Source organism: Megalopta genalis, chromosome 12 (genome assembly GCF_051020955.1).
Source record: "Megalopta genalis isolate 19385.01 chromosome 12, iyMegGena1_principal, whole genome shotgun sequence".
NCBI classification, from domain to species: Eukaryota; Metazoa; Arthropoda; class Insecta; order Hymenoptera; family Halictidae; genus Megalopta; species Megalopta genalis.
The window spans coordinates 8,921,490-8,941,412 of NC_135024.1; the positions used below are offsets into that span (position 1 = coordinate 8,921,490).

Here is a 19,923-nt window from a genome sequence, read left to right on the forward strand (position 1 = left end):
TAAAGGAAGAACATAAGAATCCACAATTTAATGAGATACCTGAATGAAGGACAAAAGCATGAACTTTCGGGAAAGAACAATTTTAAGGCGTTAGATCACTGATCAAAAATTACTTATATTTTAAAAGAACAGCAGAAGAAAAGTGAACGTTTGATTGATACAAGTTTCTATGGCTTATTTTACAATGCTATGAACTATAAAAGGAGACAGTGTTAATTTTGTTTTAAATGCTGTTTATTTAGCTTTTAAATGGCATCGCTCTGAATTCCTTCTTTTTTAAAACGACTTGGCGGTGTGCAGGCTTCCTGTCAAACGAGATCACCTGGAACAAAAATTCAAAAAATGCTTAAAACTAGGATATATTTTCTAGGCATCGACGATCGAACATCTCCATTTTTGTGAAAATTATCAAGATGGCAGCTGTTTGTGTTGTGACCTATCGAATTTGTACGAAAAATTGGTCTGTTTTTTGTTTATATTTGCCGAAATTATTAGAAATTAAAGAAACATATATCCTCCACGCCTAACATATATTATACTAAAGCTATATGCAAAATTTCATGGTAATCGATTGATTGCATCTCGAGATATCTTGCACACCGTTTTTAAAAACATAGTTTCGAGAAAAACGCGTTTAATGTTCCCAAACATAATTTTACATGCGTTTCTTATGCTTCTTATTTCTACAAATAATTTGTTTTAAAGGCCAGAGCCTTTCGCCATTTATCTTTAAAACTTCAAGCTACTATTTCAATCGAAAAAGAGAATTCGATTGTTTCAAAATTTCAAAGTGGCCCCTTAAGACTGCACTGCACTGGAGCAGTCGAACTTATTACACAAGACGAAAGCAACCGCAGTCCAGTTCCGAAGAATGTTGCTAAACCAACACAGAGCTAGTTGGGACTCGATCGTCGATGGGGTTAAACTAGCCTTCTTATCTTGTACAGCCGACGCCTTACCAAAAGATAACCGAGGCCTACGTCCACCTGACTGTGGTCAGATTAAAGAATTTCGCCGACACGGAATCGGCTTTGGTGGGTCCACACGCGACCGGGCCGGCGAGTATGTTTGCCAAGGGATTCGAGGAGTATCGTTGGGTCAGGGTCGGGGAGCATCGCGCGATAGCCAACTTCCGTCAGCCCGTACCGGTCGACAAAGAGGAATTTGTAATGCGGCGGAAACGTGGTTCCCAGAGGGGTAAAGCTGTAAACGCGGCCCGTCACGTACGTATCGCCTCCACAAAAGGTAAGTATCCCCTTGGAAAGGCATAAATACATGTGACCACGGATTCGTTGGTTTCCCGGTGTGTCCCATCGGGAGCGACGGACATTAACCGCGTTAGCATTCGGAACGCGTCGCTTCGAGGTCATAAAGAAATTACGGCCGATCCACGGAGGCTGTCGGTCTGCGCCGGTGCACAGATGCAGCCTAAACTCCTACCGAATAAAGAGTTGTCCTGGATAAAAGAACAACATATCACAGACAGGTACATCAATATCTGGCTTCTTCTGTGCCATTTCTGTTCTCCCAATTCATCGATTCGCAACGCTGTTATGATAGCTTGATTTATTCTTATTTCTTTACTCTTTTGCATCTTTGTACGGTAGTGTACGAATGGGAGTACGGATAATAGAACAGTTACTTGGTTACAGCGTTAGATTCAATTATTATTGATTTTTGCAATGATAGCGTTGTGTGTGGATCATATTGGAATTGATCAATTTACAGTAACAGACGAGAGATTGAGACGAAAAGAGGAAAGAAATTCTCCAAAACAACGTCTCATGTATACCAATTCATCGGAAGAACTGCGATTGATCTTCAATTCTTCCTAGAATAAAATATTTATGCCAATTCCGACTTGTCCAATGTTTGTGAGCCTTAGCTGATGCTCTCAATGTGTCACTATTTAGTCGGTCAGAATAAAGGCTGAACTTTAAAAATTTGTACCACGTTTGCGTTCAAGCAGTTCCCGATCTATTAACAATAATTGTTGGATCAGCAAATTTCGATCTTCCTTTGGCTACGTAATCTTACGACCTGTTCCCTTTCGTTAAATAATATGTTTCGTAGTTTACCGATGCTCTTATCGGTAAATGATCTTAAATCAAACAAAGATACGCTACACGCGGACTTTGATACTTGCACGCTAAAATAACAAAGGAATTCGTAAAATGTTTCTCGCTAGAGAGATCGTCGTAAACTAATGTCCGATATTGCACAGCGAACAATTTACAAATATCGAATTCAAATCAAAGTCTTCTGCGCCAATGAGACAGGCGAATGTCCAGACAAATGAATGGTTTAGGGTCATAGCAGCGTAAGTCACATTATCGAAAATTGTATACTTATATCTTAAAATATAGTCCACGCATTGCGAAAATATTAAAAATCCAAGTGAAACGAGTTATAAAGTTACTGTAAATTAACTTAACTGTAGATCATATTAACAATGAATTCAATCTGCAACCGATACACATATTAGTGAACAGTAACACTCCTTACATCTCACAATGAGGAGAACGTGACTCACGTCAGAATGATTCTAACCAACTCAAACAAGAAAATCTGGGTCGACGTACGACTTCAAGTCGAAGATGCATTTCCATAGGGGATTCTCCGCATAGGGGCCGATATCATATACAGATACCCCATGCGCACAGGCGTAGTCTCCTAAATTAAACGGCGAGATTCGTCGAGCCGTTAAGCGTCCGCGTCTACGTGCTACAGTTAATCAGGGGATGAAGGGATCCGAGGTGTCACGGATCCTTATCTGGCACCGTTAAAACTTTCGGCCGCGAAACCGACTGGTCGGGGCACCGTTCCACCGAATTTCCGTCAGTACCGGTGCACCGGTTCCTCGTTTTCGGCTCCGCGACCACGGAATATCAGATGAGAGATAGTCGTTAGATAAGTGGCCGTCACAGCAGTGGGAAACCAGTTTTTCGTACGTAACGATTATAGGCCGACGGATGGGATCACGCGGCGCTCGCGAAGATAACTCACGCACGCAGCATCCTCTTTTTTTCAAACCCGTGACACGATGTCTACCGAGATCCGGACCGGTGATGTCGCCGCGACCCCAGCAAACGGATCTCCGTCGTTTCACCCTTCAGGCTTACATTTTAATTCCCCCGCTGGCACCTCGACGTTGATTTCCTTCCGCTGGAGGAATTGGCTATTGGACGAGGAAGCGAACGGTATCATTTGGCTTATTTGCTCGAACGATATCGCGTATTTTGGCAGTGATGCATCAGCTTCGCTGAAATCGAAGAGAAGCCGAAGCTATAATTTTAGCTTTCGGAACGTTAAGATTCTCCTCGACAATGAGAACCGAGTGGATCATATATCTCGGCAGCGCTTTGATGCAAAATTATCACGCAAATCAAAGAGCCTCCGGAAGATTCATATTCTTATAAACGATGCGACTCAAACGAATCATACGTCGTCAGCGAGTACTACGATCCACGAGAACGGATGCATCTCTGGAAGCTCGAAAAACGCGAGGAAAGCTGGCAGCGGAGACGAAGAGAAAGCGGCGAGCTTCGGCAGGCGGTACGATAGACCGGACTGACTCCGTGTTCTTTCTTTTTTCGAATCGAATTCGTTTCGCGGCGTCTCGAGTTGCATCCTCGAGCATTAAAGCCGCATTACCCGACTCCCGTGAGTACAGGGGCCGAGGCCTCGAGAATAGACTCTCGGCCGAGGAGCTTTCTTGGGGCTCGCGCGACACAAGCGTGATCTCGACGGTGGCGCGATGAAAACCAGTTTCTCGTGAAAAGCGACTGCGGAGTAGCATCTCCGCGCGCTCGAGGATAAAGAGTATAGGCCAGAAGGAGGACTCGTCCAGACATAATATCGCGTCTCGAATTCCCCCGGTTTTATTTATACCATCGGCACAGCGTCGCGTCGCATCGCGGAGGAGCATGTGGCCGGGGATCGATTAGCCAAGGACCTGGCCCGGAGCACCTGTCCGAAACACGAGGTGTGCTCGGCCCGCCGCCGTTTTACCTCGTCCACGTCGATTCGTCGCGTTGGCGCGTGGCCAGGCTTTCAACGCTTTTTCACCGGGCTGGCAAGAGGGTAACGTATCGTCCCGGTTGCCGTTTTGGTGACGCTCCAAACGGATTAACGCACCCGAGTCCATTCGGACTCGGCTAACCCGGCTACGCTGCCTCGGGTTTCCGCGAACACGACCCGCCGCGTGCATCCTCGCGGCCTTGACTCATTGTCGATGCAATAACGCGTGCCCGACGACGCCCGACGTCAGGCCGCAGGCGATAACTGACGTGTACGTACAACGAATTCGACGCTTTTAATTGCAGGGTGTAACGTTACGCGTGAATCACCGACGCAGCTGGTGCGACGAGGCCGCGACTATTGTTACGATAACACGTGTTGACCGTGGACGAGACAAGCGTTGGCCGGTTCAGCACTGGAAGAAAGTTCGACGTCTGCGGGATCCAGTATTATGGTGCGCGGTTCTCTCTGTGTGATCTGTAATTCGAACGCTATTCGCGTGTACACGATATTGTGAGCGTCGATGCTGGTGTTGATAAATAGATGACACCGTCTTTACACACACAATCTGTTGACACGTTGAGTGCCAACAATTCTAACGTAATTTTCTTAACGAAACTGACGCTAGAAAGTTAAAATATATCGTAGCGGATGGTATTTCAACTCTTTCGCATCCGAGTCGTATTCGGTTTGTTCGAATAGAAATTGCAATGAAAACGAATTTTGAGAACCGGTCAAATATTAGTGCGAACGACGCAGCACTTAAATATATTTTTAGAAACGCTTTTCTAAGTACAGTAATGTCTCCCTGACTGACGCTCAGATTGTGGAGAAAAATGGACAATTTGGGAAGAGGAGATACGATTAATTTGAGTCTTGCGCCTTGTTTTTATAATTAACGATTCTCATCAAGTATAAAAACAAGGCACACGACTTGAATAATCGTATCTCTTCTTCCCAAATTGTCCATTTTTCTGCACAATCTGAGCGTCAGTTAGGAAGACATTACTGTACCTCGATCACTGTTCCATTTGGAGAACAATCGTCGGCATATGCTATTCGCCGGATGCTGCGTACATCGAAGGTTAATAAGTACAACGATTAGGACAGGATATTTCAATTATCATCGAGAGAGAAGAGGTCTGGCAGAGTAGTAGGTACGGTTTCGCCAAAGATACTGTTAAATTATGCGTACTGCCAATAATCAGATTTAATCTCTGCAATTCAATAACCGCGGTAAACTCGTTTAGCTGGTACCAACTAGAGTCCGCGTCATAACCCAAGATAGTCCTTATTCCCGAGGTAGCAACCTGTTCCCGAGAGTGCATATCTGGCCGAATCTCCAGGTCAAAAAACCTCGAGCCCGAAGGAAACCGATTATGTAAAAAGATCAAGAGACAGACGATCGCGGAGCGTCGCGCGTCGATTAAACGCGGGGATTACCGTGTGGCCGGGCGTCATCGATTCTCGCGGCCTTCCAATTTCTGGCTTCCTGGTTGTTTCCGCTTTTAGCCGGCGGACGTCGCGGCCGAGTTTTTCGTCATAAATCTGTCGCTTCTGGTACGGGACGATCTTGGACATTCCTGGCGTCGCGATTTAAAGCGACGCCGACGGTATCCCGCGATCCCGGGCTTCGGTTTAAGCCTCGCGGTTTAGAGCGAAGGAATTCGAGTCCCAACCATCTGCCCTAGCACCGAGCTCTAGTACTCGGATGCTCGTCCCCCCGGTCTGCCATTCCCCTCGTCCTCCTCCTTCCCCTGCCGACTCTTCCCGTTCTTATACACCTTCGTCCTGTCTCCTTCCCGCAAGGATTCCCTACTCTCTCGCCTCTCTTTTCCCCTGCTGGTCGCCTCCGTTCCCCTGGTATCCTCCCGTCTCTAAGGCCAGCGTTACGGTGCTGAATGTCCGGTTAATGCACCTGCGTACTCCGTGGCTCGCGAGCGGAACACCATGAAGCGGAGAAGACAGAGGAGAAGGAACGGGGAGAATAGAACGTCGGAGGACAATCATGGCGCTACACGTCGCTACCGATGACGAGAACCAGAAGCGAAACGAGGAGGAAGGGCGCACCACGTGGACCGGCTCCAAGATCAGGGTCCGAACGGGCCGGAAGGACAACGGATCGATTCATCGGTCGAAGAAGGTACCGCACAAAAAAAAAACGAAACTTATTTCTTCCTCGTTAAACGCGTCCAGCATTGTTGCCGTCGAAAGACAGTAATTACGCCGGAAATTGGGCGTAATGTTGCCCGATTCCTCTATCAGCCCCGTCGTCGTTATACTCTCTTCATAACTTTTTAGATTTATGCCACCGCAAATTTTTCCTCTGCGCGGCTTTCGGTCGAATAAGCGAAGATTCTTCGGCCAATTCTCGCTTCATGCTGTCTCGCTCGTGTTCTAGCCTCTTCCTATTCCTTCGGCGTCTCTTCCTCGTCTTCTGCGTCGTCTTCGTCTTCCTTGCGCCTTTGCTACGCCGGCTCCACCATGCACCAATTCATAAAATCCCTGGAGCGAGCCTAAGCGCTCCACTAACTCCGTCGACGAGTCGCTGACCTCGGGATTCAGCGGTGCGCATCAGCTGCATTTCTCCGTGCACATAGACCAGTCGCGCTGCGATGGTCATGGTAATCTCGAAGGAACAAGGAACGCCGTGCTGTACGCGCGCGAGCGCGCCGGCGCATGAGCGCATGAGCGCGCTGCGAAACGACGAGACACGCCACTGAAAAAACGATAAAGAAACGCGCCGGAAAATTATGAACCCGCGGGGATGCGCCGATCAATCGGCAAGAAAGTACCGGCCAGAGGAAGAACGATTAGGAAAATCGCTCTCCCGGGCTCGCGGACTTGCCATCTTCCTGCCAGGTGACGTCCGCTCCGGCACGGGCTATCTTATCGATTCGCTATGATTTTGCACGGATGAGTGACAATCTATTCGCCGGACACGCTCGTATTCGATTTTTGTGCCGTGTCCAATGTCTCTTCTATCTGTAGATCCTCGCAGCGAATTTACGTGGACTAATCCGAGAATCACGATGCTTGGGTTCGTCTTGGTTCGACCGTAAATAGACATCTTTTTGCTGTTGGTTATTGGACTGCGGATATTTATACGATTACGGCACGTGTCTTCAGAAGTAAAAGGACGTGAAAAACGTTCGTGACACTTTTATTTTGCTTCCACGTGGGACTATCTGCAGTATTCTGATTCTTATAAAACGATGTACGCTGCCGTTCGTGTTTTACGAAACTAGAGGCGCGTTAACTATAACATGAACTGTCAGAACGTTCTTCTGCTAAAAATGCTGCAGTCATTTTTATGGTAAGAAAAATATAATATCAGAAAACCGCTGGCTTTCCAACTCGTTTCTGATAATTATACTGCTGATTTTGTCCATTCGTGACTGCGCGGTAATCGAACGATGATGCCATCTCGAAGGGATCAAAGCGAAGAGGACCCCGACCACGTTCATCGTCGAAAAAGGAAGATCGATCGAGAGAGGACTCGGCTAAACGTCGTTTATTCTTTAATAACCGGTGAAGTGTGATTCCTCGTTGGAACGTGAAACAATCCGACATCGAGGCCGCTAATTGCCGGCACAATTAGCGGCGATGTTAATTCGGTGAAACGTGCGAACGTGGTTGCCGCGGACCGAGAAGAATCGAGGATGTTGCGTTGCTTTCATGATGTTTAGCGGCGGCGTGTCTCGAATGAAATAATAACAGCGTGGCGCGGTCACAAAAAGGGGACGGCGTCGAGAATGGTACCTGCCCGCGTCCCGGTACAAATCGGCCGAATGTTGTCCGTCCAGAGGGACACGGTCAAGCAGGGTGAAGGAAAGAAAAAAAAGCCGAGGAATCGGCGGGCCGCCGATGGGCCCCGTCGTTCGAAGCCACCGTGTAAATTCTATCAAAGTCCTATCCGACTGTACGCGCGGTGCGATCATGCCCCACTCCGGGCTGGTTACACGTGAAAAGTCACGCTCTGCTGGATTCAAGTATAGTTAGCCTCCCGATACACCGGGTGGCTCGTCGGAATCGTTCCGAATTCTTTCTCGATGCCACTGGGAACCGTCGAATTTCCCAAGGAACGAACAGCCAAAGGATGCTCGCGAACCGTCGTTCCTGGATCGCGGAGGATTCCACGGCAAGGATCGAGGTTCCCGAAGCGCGCGATCGACATTTTATTGGCAGCGTAAAGCCGCGGGGCGAGCGTTATTAAATAAACCGTGGAAACGCGTTCCCACGAGGAACGCGGCGGCCGTTCGACCGGCACCGTACTATGGTTCGGTGCACGTGAAATCGTCGGTGCCGCGTAAATAGTCCGCCATATTAATGCCGCCGCGGCGTTCCCGAACGGCAGAAATCCTGTTGCAATTACGGGAAGACGCCGCGCGGGTCGCGGGGCCTTTTTGCCGGCCCCCGGAGAGCCCGACGTGCCCGGGTATACCGGAGCATCCCGCAACCCTCGCCGTAGCGGTGCCCGAAAGCTAGGCTGCTGCACGGACAAAAGGAGACGTCGCAGGTTGGAAAGGTAATATATAATACAACGGCGAAAATCTGGCGTCGGGCCGGTGCCACGTGCCCGGGCGCCGAACATTCGTTTCGATGGGGCCCCGGTTCACCGGAAAACCATCGGGGCCCCTTACTTCTCGATCACAGTGTAAGAGCGCCCGTGGACGTGCACACAGATCCACGGCCACGGGTTTCGCTATACCTTTGCTAGCCTATTCGCCCATTCCAAGCCGTGAGTCACACACCACAACACCATCCAGGTACTCTCCTTGTCTCTCCCACCTTGATCGTTCCCCTCCGTTCGCGCTTCGGTTTCTCTCGCTCTCCGCCCCTCTGTCCCCCTTCCCACGGTTTCTCCCATCGGCGGGGACCGTTCCCCGGCCCCGTGCCTCACCTGTGGCTCGTTCCTGCGGCCGCAGGGGCCGCAGGCTGACTCCCCAGGTCGACTGACTGAGCTGACTGTCTCTACGGCTGGCTGGCTCCGCGTAGCCACCCAGCCGGTCGGCCAGCCAGCCACCTTCCTTCTCCTGCGTGTGTACCGCAGGTCGGCTTCGGAGTTTACCTGGCGTTACCTGCCAGCCTGCAGCCTCAGTTCACTCACGTCACTTCGAGCAACCGGTTCGCGGAGTCCTCCCGGCTGCGCTCCTACAACTTTAAAAGCCTTCCTCTCCCGAGCCTGCCTCCTTTTTTCCTTTACAAGCACGTAACCGCCGCTATTCTTCTTCCTTGCTCGACTTATCTCTTTCTCTCTCTTTCTCTTCCGATCCTTGCTTTTCTTCTACTTCTTCTATTTCCTCCTCCTCTTCGTCTTCTTCTTCTTCTTCTTCTTCTTCTTACTTCTCTTCTACCGCTGCCTGACTTCTTTCCCGTCTGCTGTTGCTGCTTCCGCCGCCGCCACCGTCGATGCTGCTGCTGCCACCGCCGATGCTGTTGCTGCTGGTTCCCCGTAATCGCGTGACGTTTTCGTCGACGGAACGATGTACCGCCTCGTGGTGACCGCTACGTATCCGAGAACTACGAGAATTCCGAGCTGAAAAGAATAATCGTGCGCCATCGGTCTAGTTCCAAGCTACGATTGTGGACGCTGAAACCGGGCAACAGTGTAATGTTGATGGGACTCTCTCGTAGCCGAAGGTATTACCGCTCAGTGAGAGAAACAGAGAGCGAGAGAAAGACAGGCAGAGACAGGCAGAGAGAGAGAGAGAGAGAGAGAGAAAGAGAAAGAGAGAGAAAGAGAGAGAAGGGGAGGGACCGGAGAAGAGGTCGTTACCAATGGCGATCGGTGCCGAGAGCGTCATCCTCGTCCGACGACACACCGGTTCAGGTATCAGGAATTATTCTCCAGCAGGTATCGCAACGTTCATTCTTTCCTCTAATTGCTACCACTTTTCTCTAGCAACCGCCGTGTACGGTCGTGAAATTCTTTCAAACTCCGTCGGATATCGCTTCAAAGGTCAACTACGAACGCCAAAGCACGTCCTTTCGAAATGTACGCGGATCTGGGCTTGGGCTCGAAATCGCCGGCTAAACTCTCCCGGATCGTTATTGCCGCGATCGGTTGGTTCCCGTTCCCCCGGAGCGCGGTCTCTAAATGTCGCGAGGTTTTTATCGATATCGGCGATCACCGTGCCGCGGGTGAAATCTATTTGGTTCGGGGGGGCAGGCTCGAGGGGGGGCACGGTTCTCAACGGTTTCTCTTTCTTGTGTGCCCAAGATTTTCATCGGGTCACTGTCCTCGCTACGGTCACCGTTATTCCCCGGCTCTCCGACCTCGCCACGAAAAAACATCGCGCCACGCTCGCCGGATTGCGCAACGACCGCCGATCGGAACGAATTGTTTGCGGAACGGTGTACGCGCGCGAACCACGCTCCGCCATCGTCCGTCCTCGCGGAAGAAATAAGCGGCAGATCCGCCGCGAAGTCGAAGACGACGCGGTGGATTAAGCAACGACGACGACGTCTCTCCCGGCCACGATCGAAGCTAACGAAGAAATCGATCGGCAACCGGTTATTAGCATACCATTGCGCGTTAGCTTTCACGCGACTCGGTATCCCGGAATGCAGAGAGCCGGCGCGATCTATCGATTTATCAGCCGTTAAGAATTCACCCGCGTAACACGAGCGCGCGGCAGCCGCGATCCCCGAGAGCAAAACTGTGTCATGATTTAATACGGTTTCGAAAGTCCGCGAGCCAGCCAAGTATCCAGTGGCTCGAGGCTCGTTCGGTATTTTATTGTTTCCAAGCCGGCCTCTCTCGGCCGTTCCCTCTCCGTTCCTCCCCCGCTAATCGTCGCCCTTCTGTCTCCGCTGTCTCGCTCCCTCGGCCTAGATATCGCTCCCCCGTGAAATCTTTCTGTCACGGGGGCCCCACCAATTTTCTCCCCTACCAGCGCCTTTTTTTCGACGAATTTTTCTCTCGTTCTCCCGGCTGGATGCCGCGGCAACCTCTTTTCTTTCCCGACCACCGCGACGCGTGTATCACGATCGATAGTGCTTCGATAAGATATACCGAAGCGACGTGGTGGGAATACGACGGTCTACCGGCTGTTGCCCGTTTCTCGCAGAAACGGCTCGCGAGCTCGCGGAAAACGATCGCGTCCTCGCGTCGGATCGCGGAACCGAGTCGCGCCGCGTTGTTGCATCGTCGAATCCGTATCGTATGGGATCGGATCGGATCGTATCGTATCGGATCGCCGACCGAAATCCTGTGTGTCCGCCGCGAGTTTCGCAAGCGTTACGCAATGGTGTTGCACGCGGAAAATAACTACCGGCAAGAAACGCTGCAGTTTTAACGAAGGTCAGTAAAAGAAACGGAATGGAGCGTGCGTAATGCGCGCGCGACTCACGATAAACAGGACGCGTGACGAGCGGACGGCACGCTAACGCTTCGACGGAGCCGCGGATTATTGCATGGACGACGCCGCCAGCCGGCGGTTTTTCTTTGGAATCACGTGCCATCGATTCGATTCGAGCGTCTATCGGGAAACGTGCTGGAACGCGCGCAGAATCGCGAACCACCGATCCCCAGGAATCCGTGATCGACGTGGTTCACCCATTTACCGGCGCGTCATCCGGGAAACGGTGCTGTTTTCCACTGTTTTCAATTTCCCAATGGCACATACTCGAGGACAGTAGCCTAGTTTGAAACTGCGTCTACGTCGAGCCATCGTGCATCACGAGTAGATTGCGAATTCTGTGCACTCGCGATAAAAATGAATAGGTAGAGCATTAGCCAGCAGAATGTCAATTTTTTGATTTTTTTGAGAATTTATCGAATTAACGGAAATAAATTCTCAATTACAATTGAATGATTGTGCGTATCGTGTGCAACGAAATCCTTACGGTGACGGTAACGCGGTAATACAAAAAGATGACAAAGTAAAGTAAACATGGCTATGTAATGCAAAGTAAAGAAGAAGATGTTGCAGGAAAATAGGAGAGAGAGGAAGCCGAAGTAATGAATTCGAATATATTTAACGATGGAGTTAAGGTGTGCGCGATTGAAATTTGCCACGAAGACCCGCTGTTTGAACACGAGAAGTTATTACTATCAATTAATTTGGCTATGAACACGAATAAGTATCTACAGTGCGTTCGGTTGCTATGGATCGACAACGCGAATTGCGAGTCAGACGCAGTTTCAAATTCGACTTCGCGGTGCACGAGAATTTACAATACCGTACGAGGATCGTAAAAGTTGGCTGCGTCCGACGGATTTTCCTGCACACAGGCAAGAACGAACCGCCTGGCCGAGTAGAAACTCGCGTAGCCTGAAAACTTTTCCAGCACGGATGAACGGAAAGCCTCGATCCTCCTGGGAACAGGTCGAAGCGCAGGGGTACGAAGTGAAACCGACGGTTTTCTACACGACTCCGGCGTATAACCAGTTTCGAACACGTATTTATTACAGCTTTTCCTTATTTGCTTTCAGTCACCGGGATCTAATCTTCGTTATAAACGGCGTCTCGCACGAGAAACCCAGGTTTTGTCTGCTGCACGTCTTGCGCCGGGCCGCCTGTCGCCGCTCGCCCCGAAACAATTAAGACCGCCGAAACCGTCGTGGAACGAGAGGCTTCCGAAAGGAATCGACCGTAATTGCCGAGCATAATGACCGACCGCTTTTATAATTGCATTACGAGAACACCTCGTAAAATGTGTCACCGGTGAATATACAACGCGATAAATCTCTTTTCCGACGCGCACGGATCGGCCGATCCGCTTCGGCGAACTCGTAAAAATACTGTGGAAACCGCGTGAAAAGTCGATAACGAGCGACACACTTCGCGGGTGTTCCTCGGTTTCGAGGATGATAGCGTCGCCCTTAGCCAATAAAGATAAATCCGGTACCGTGGCGCGCAGCGCAGGGACCCCGGGCCCGATTCGCGCCTCGCCCGTGTAATTACTCGGTTCGCTTAAGCCGTGAAACCGAACGACATTGTCCTGGGGAAGGAGGGGGCTGTTATTTCCATGCCGGCCCCGTGTCCCGATGTTTCGAATAAGGCGTGAGAACCGGAATGATAGCATGACCGGAAGAGCGGCTTGAGAACTCAACTCGGGAGACTTGCAGATAGTCGGTTGAAGAATCGCAGGTATATACGCGGCGCGCTGAGAAGATTCGAATCGTGAGAACCAGACGGGAAAACGCGCACGCCGGGTTCCCTTGCATACCAGACCTCTCTCCGCCTTTATAATAAATCGGCATCCAGCCGTTTTCTGATCGAATTCCCTCCGTTTTCGCCGTGTAAACGAACCGGGAAGCGAAGCGGATAGAAGACGAACGAGAAGAATTTCGAGAAAAATGGGACAAAAGCCGACACGGATAGAGCGAAATAATGAGTTTTTCAATTAACCCCTGAACCGTGATGTAATCGATTGTTTAGCGCAATGACAGTGCGCTATCGGGTGGCTCTGCCCGAGGCGCAACCGTGGGAAATCGTGATTACGGCTCGTGGAGCGAGCAGAATCGGCGGGGAAAGAGCCTGGATGAAAATGAGGAGCTGCGACTCGAGAAAACGCGGGGGAGCCTGTCCAATTCGGACCAATGGGAGTTCCCCGAATGGTCCAAAGCGGATCGAAAAATCTGTGCCGAGCCGGAGGAGGGAGAGAACTAGAGAAAGAGAGAGAAAGAAAGAGAGAGAGAAGGCCGGTGGAACGGTGGGAAATCGGTGGAATCGAAGGACAGCCGTGGAGAACGATCGGGGAGCAAATCGTGGCAGATCCAGCGGCCGCGGCTTCCGGGAAGGATCGTCGTTCCGTGACGGAACAGCAAGAAACTGGGAAGAAACCGTCGACATACCCGAGTCATGAATTATCCTCGAGGAATCTCCTTCTTTTCGTCGGGTTCTTGCATACGCGCGAGAGGTATTCGCGAAGTGCCGCGGGTTTTTCAGCCCGGCTGATTTATAGCTGGACACGGTCCGCGGATCCGATGGCCGGGCGCTAACTATGACATTGTATAACCGGCCGTTGACTCCGCTGACGAACGTGGACGCTGGCTGGCATCGGGCCCTGCGAACGATCCAGATCGATTCGGGCTTGGATTCTGTAAATGGCACTGGAAGAATTCACGGGGGACTTTAGTGACGGACCCGTGGAGCTCCCGTGTCATACACAGCGTCCGGCCGTGCAACACGATCGAACCCATCGTTTCGCGGATCTGGGATCGGTCTGGGAACCCGATCGGAGGCTCCGCCAGTCGGTCTAGAAACACGAAACACTCGCCCAAAGGTCGGAGGTGCTGGCGTGATCGACGCGATCCGCCGTTGCAGAACCCTTGCCGATTCCGGAAATCACGCTGGCGGAGCATCAACCGCAATCATAAGTCCTATTCACCGGGCCCCGCGAACGTTCAGCCGATTCTGCACGTACGTAAACTCGGAGAGTGTTCGGAGCACTTGCGGTGAAAGGTAATTCGCACAGGTATTTACTGTTCGAGGAGGGAAGAGCATTGTTTGACCCTCGTTCGCTCCTCGTGTCAATCCGACGCGTTTTTACCTCGCTTCTCAGAAATAGAATGTTGTGCCAATCTCGTTCTCCACTGTTCTGTAACTCTTAGAATCTTTCATTATTCCCCGGCTACGTGTATTAACGCGTCCACTGTCCCGTGCATGATGCGCCGCAGTCGCAGTCGGTACCTGTTGGGCAACGTTCGTTGCAAACTGTGCGAAACTGATACGATAAATAGGAAGGTATTAGTCAATGACACAATGGGAAAGTGACGATAATTGAGAAAAGTGAACGTTTAAACGGAGACAATGAACGTGTTAACCTTCTGCCGGTGACGTATCACGGTTTCATTCGAAAACCGTAGAAAAATTACTGTTTCGCTTTCGTAACAGATCCTTTAATCTCTTGCCGTGCCATTATTTTCGCGGTTACAATGATTAGAACTTTTTCGACTCTAATAACTTCTCAGAAGAAGCAAGAAAACTTATATTTACCGTGTGCCTACATTTATACTCAAGGTCTTCAATATCGATGACACGGGGGAACAGAGTTCGATTACAACTTAAAAGATCGGATTAACATCCAAACTTAATAGGCTGATACTAAAAATCTCTGTCACGGGTCAGACTCGTCAGAGTACGGCAAGGTGTTAACCCTTTCATGGGTACAATATGAATTTCCAAGAATATTTCAATTCAATAAGAATTTTCAATTGTGGGAATATCTGAGCGTGGTGGTCCATATGCGCACTAAAATTGGGTGGGAAGCATAGTTCCCAATGCCTATATGAAAGGGTTAAACACTCTTTCAAAGATCCAGCTTCGATTACAGAAAAGCCTGTGCTTGATTCGCGTCTGTTCGACAAAATCATTGTGCGGCAACAATTACGAATCGGCCTCTAACCCCCGGGAACGATTTCTCCCGGTTTCGCAATTAGAGCCGCGTATCACGCCTCCGTAATTCGCGGGGTCCCGCGGCACGAAACGCGATTTATCTCCGGTACGAGTTCCAGCAAGTCAAACATAAAACACAAGCTTCGCACCGCATCGCGCAAAGTCTTTATCGTGTTCCGCGCGAACGCATAACGTCCGGTCCGGCCGATTAACCGTTTTATTAGACCTCCTCTGGCCAGCGATTTCCCTGAAACGAAACCGAGCCGCGGCCGGCCGCGAATGACTTAACGATCGCGCAACGAGCTGCGTAACCTGGGAACAGTGGGGATCGTTAGGACATTGTCAGGGACCAACATGGCGCATTCCGGCGAATGACACGGAATGGTGAATCAGCGGGGCCGCCGCGTGGCAAAAGCGCTTGATGGCCGGGCAAAAAGCCCGGCAGCTTTTTCGCGATAACGTTTATGTTCACGGTTGATTTCTCGCGAACGATGCGAACGGTGCACGTGGCAAAGTCCCCTCGGCCTGGCAACAGTACGACCTTCCCGCGCCGAGGATACACACAGGAGCCGCGAGGATGAGGGACAACGGCCCTGCCGCATTTGTCGAGCAAAATGTCCGTCCGAGAAGAGGAGAGGCAGAGAGCGAAGGGAAGAGAGACAGAGAAAGAGAGAGGGAGAGTGTGATAGAGAGAAAGAGAGAGAGAGAGAGAGAGAGAGAGAGAGAGAAGGACGCGTACCCAACCGGAAACGAAGCCTGGAGAAGAAAGTGTCGGTGAAAAAGGCTGCGACGGGCCCTCGGATCGATTCGCGACGCAACTACGTAGGTACGCAACACCTGTCGCACGCGGCGACCAGGTAAGTGCATTCTTCCTTTCATTGTAACCTCCGGAAACTCGGAAAACGCCGGGTAATCCGTTTACGGCCTGTTCCCGCGTGTCACACCATTAACGCGAGCTTAGGCTCGTGCAGATTAGGGAGGATGCATGCAATTGTCTCGGACAGGTGATGGCTGGGTTCCTTTGACCGTAAACTCAGAACCCTTGACACGGTCCTGGTGGAACTCGGTGTAACGGTAGTTATTGCAACCTGGAATGTCATTGTGGCCGATGCATCCTTTGCGATCGTAGATTTTTGGGGAATTTGTGTCTTCAGTCTGACATTGAATTTAGTGGATTAGAAATTAATAATTTGGACATAAGACGTAAGTTTTCTACGGTATTGCAACTTTATAGAAGATGATTGGTCCCGGAGATCATGATCCGACTGCAGAGTTTATGCATTTACGCTGAAATCGTGTAGAACTACTGCAAAAACATTATAAATCATTGAAAATACTGTTTTATTGCAATTGATTGAAAGCATTCAAAAATATTGGATCATTATGTATGAAATTCATATTTTACTGGATAATGTTAATAATATAATGTCTATAATATAACAGCTCTTGCTTTTTACAATTGACACAAGAAGCCTTTATTCTGCACAATACTCTGCAGTCCAATCGTTATGCTAATAAAGTAGAACCACGACTATCTTCCAATCTCAGAATTATCCAAATTTGTTTCACGTTTAATCAATTTGATACGAAACAACTGCTATGCAAAACGATTTAGTATATGAATCAATGAAGATTAAGCCCGACGTAACTATGTAACGGCTCTATTATCCGAACATTCATGTCACTCTCCGATAATCGAGGTTTTCCTATATATTTTAACGCTAAACCTACCATGCCGGGCAAAAATGACCGGTCACACATTCGTCATTTCCAAATTGTTGAAATTACGAAATCTCATCCTCGAGAATTGATTGAACAAATCCCTTCGTTCAAGCTTGCATTGTAATGAAAGGAGTGAAAAATCTGAGCAAATGTAATCTGGTCGTTCGTAACGCGTTTAGAGCTCGGTAGATTTAGTGTTAATACTTCTACTGGTTCTGGCTATAAATGTTGGACATATTTTTAGTGGATCGCGGCGTGTCGGACGGCGTAGTCGCAAAATACCGTCGGCACATGATAATGCCCGACGTTTGATTACCTGTTGCATCACACCTGTTGCTGTCCGTGCACGGACCACGTGACGACAGTGGCCGTGAAAAGATTTTCTCGATTGTGTCCCGGCAGCGCTGTATCGATCGCGTGGTCAAGCATGAACGGCCGGAAATGTCGGTGTCAATGTATCGTTGCCGGCCCGCCGAAGGCATTAAACAATATACCACGCCGCTCTCTAATTTACATACGCGCACGCATCCAGCCATGGGGGTAACGCGTGGAACGACGCTTCTAATAAAACTTGTTTCTCCATATCGTGACTGGAGGAACATGATCGCGGCATTTCCGTTAGCGGCGAGTAAGCGGGCGGCCAATAAATCAGCCATCGCCTATTCCCATTGATTTTCTAACTTGAACTTGGGGTTGCTTATCTAGCCGATGCAGGCGAGGGCATGGTTGAACATGAAACGTCTATGTCACCGTATCTCCCCTTGAAATAATTGATACGGTAATATGCTGGCGAGTCCAGCCACCTGCCCCGCCGTGAGTTTTCGGCCGTTGCTAAACTGACTTTACGCGTTCAAGATAAAAGAGTAGCTGCCATTTGAAACTATGGCAACGGTGAGATACAGATATTTTAGATTCGCGTAGAAGCAGCCTTCGAAGAATTTGAGAATACATTCTCCCCAATTCGCGCTCAGATTGCGCACAAAAATGGACAGTTTGGGAAGAGGAGATACGATTATTCGAGCCCTGCGTCTCGTTTTTATAATTGTCGACAATCGGTAGCTATAAAAACGAGCCGCGAGACACGAATAATCGTATCTCCTTTTCCCAAATTGTCCACTTTTGTGCGCAATCTGAGCGCGAATTAGGGAGAAAAATTACCGTATTCTCTCTATGAATTCTTCGAGAACAATGGATTCTGTGCATCGAAACGCATTCGATGGTATCTTATTGCGAACCCGAGGCATCGAATGCAGAAATTATTAGCCAGCTGATACGAAAATTTCGCAGTTGCCATTGTAAGTGTTCCATGTCTGCGAATAAAGCGTACAAAGGAGCTAAGAATACGAAATTGTTTAACACTCGCGTTCGTGTAGGAGCGATCAAGATGGCGTCCATGTTATCCGCGTCACACTGGCGTTAGTCCAGCAACTATTTTTCAATGGACATCGTGTTTTTTTTCCATTCTATAATTAATCACCGAGAGACACGAACTGGCGTTTATACGGTATACAGTTGTCCCTAACGTTTATCTAGCCGGATTCGAACGACGTCGTGGGGCAAATAGGAAAGAAACAGAATCGGGGGACTTCCACGGACGGATCTTTGACCCCCGGGTAAATAATATTTTCGATCCTCGGTGTCGATAAAGCACCTCACCGTTTGATCGTGCTCGCGTCCTCCCAGGAATCTCTCGATCTCATTGTTCGTGGCCAGCAGGGCAGAAAGCGACGCTTCCGGTTTCAAGTTGGCTTGCGCACGACGGACGGACAGGCCTGGCTGCATCCTGACCGTCCAGGTAAACACCTGCGCCATATTTCACGTGTAAAAGGATCAAGGCCGGCCCGAGGAGCGAGCGTCTGTTTCGGGTGTCCGTTACATTCCACCGTGCTTTTTTTCGCAGGATACGCTATCCTCCATTGTTGCGGCCAGCGTAATTGGCCGAACACGGATAAACCGAAGGAAACAAGCGAAAATTACGCCGATGGAGAAGGCTTCCCGCGGCGGTCGCCTAGGTACGTAACCACGGGAACATAACTGTTCTGTTCTCTCTCCTGAGCCGGCTTTACGGTCGATAGTGAACGCCGATTATTTTTCTTTTTACAGTCTCGGTTGGCGACCAGCATTATCCTCCGCGGCGGAAAATGTCGTCGTACCGGAAGCGAACCACACACCGGGGAACTGGAAGTCGCCGTGGGACCGCTCGGAAACTTGGAAATATCGCGTTCCATGGGAACCGAGCCGCGGCACGCACCTAAACGTGCATTTTTCCGTTGCGTGCAAACCGCGACCCGCAAATGACAAGGCTGGTGACTTGCTCGGCAATCGCGTTCCCGCGAGATCCGCTCGAACCACGGGATCGTCGTGGAACTTTTTAATAAGTTCTGTTCAAGACCTGGAACTTTTTTAAGAAAAAAAAAAAACGTTCTCATGCTGCGTACTCCGGCGAGAACAGATAGGGCAATTCGCAATGTGGCGTAACGTTACACTATTTGCCGTAGACAGTTCAAGGCGCGATGCTTTTGCGTTGCGTTTTTCTTCAACGTTCTAAAATCACTTCTTTGCGAAGAACTTTTGTCACACAGACTCGAAAGCATCGTCCGTGCCGCGAGAACAGTTTTTTAAAATAGTTCCCATACATACAAATTGGATAGACGTGTTACACGGGTTCGAGCGAAGCGTACAAGTCGCAACTGAATTTGAATTTCGATCGCTGCTTCGGGGAACAAAGTATGAAAGGACGCCGTGAAACGCGAGATGTGGTATTCCGCGAACTAGCGGTTCTCTGGATCGGTCTATCAGCGGTATCATAAATATTGCATGGGATTGTGAACGG

The 19,923-nt window shown here is 49.7% G+C and overlaps 1 long non-coding RNA gene across 2 annotated transcripts; it reads right to left on the reverse strand.

The window, feature by feature from the left end:
• Positions 1-216: 216 nt before the first annotated feature.
• Positions 217-18,901, reverse strand: LOC143260412 (uncharacterized). Of its 2 annotated transcripts, none has more exons than XR_013034570.1 (2): positions 18,747-18,901; positions 217-322 (listed from the first exon to the last, which is right to left on the reverse strand). It is a non-coding gene; the product is annotated as an uncharacterized LOC143260412 (long non-coding RNA). The 2 variants fall into 2 exon arrangements; XR_013034571.1 differs by lacking the exon at positions 18,747-18,901 and adding an exon at positions 8,732-9,526.
• Between the last annotated feature and the right edge of the window lie 1,022 nt (positions 18,902-19,923).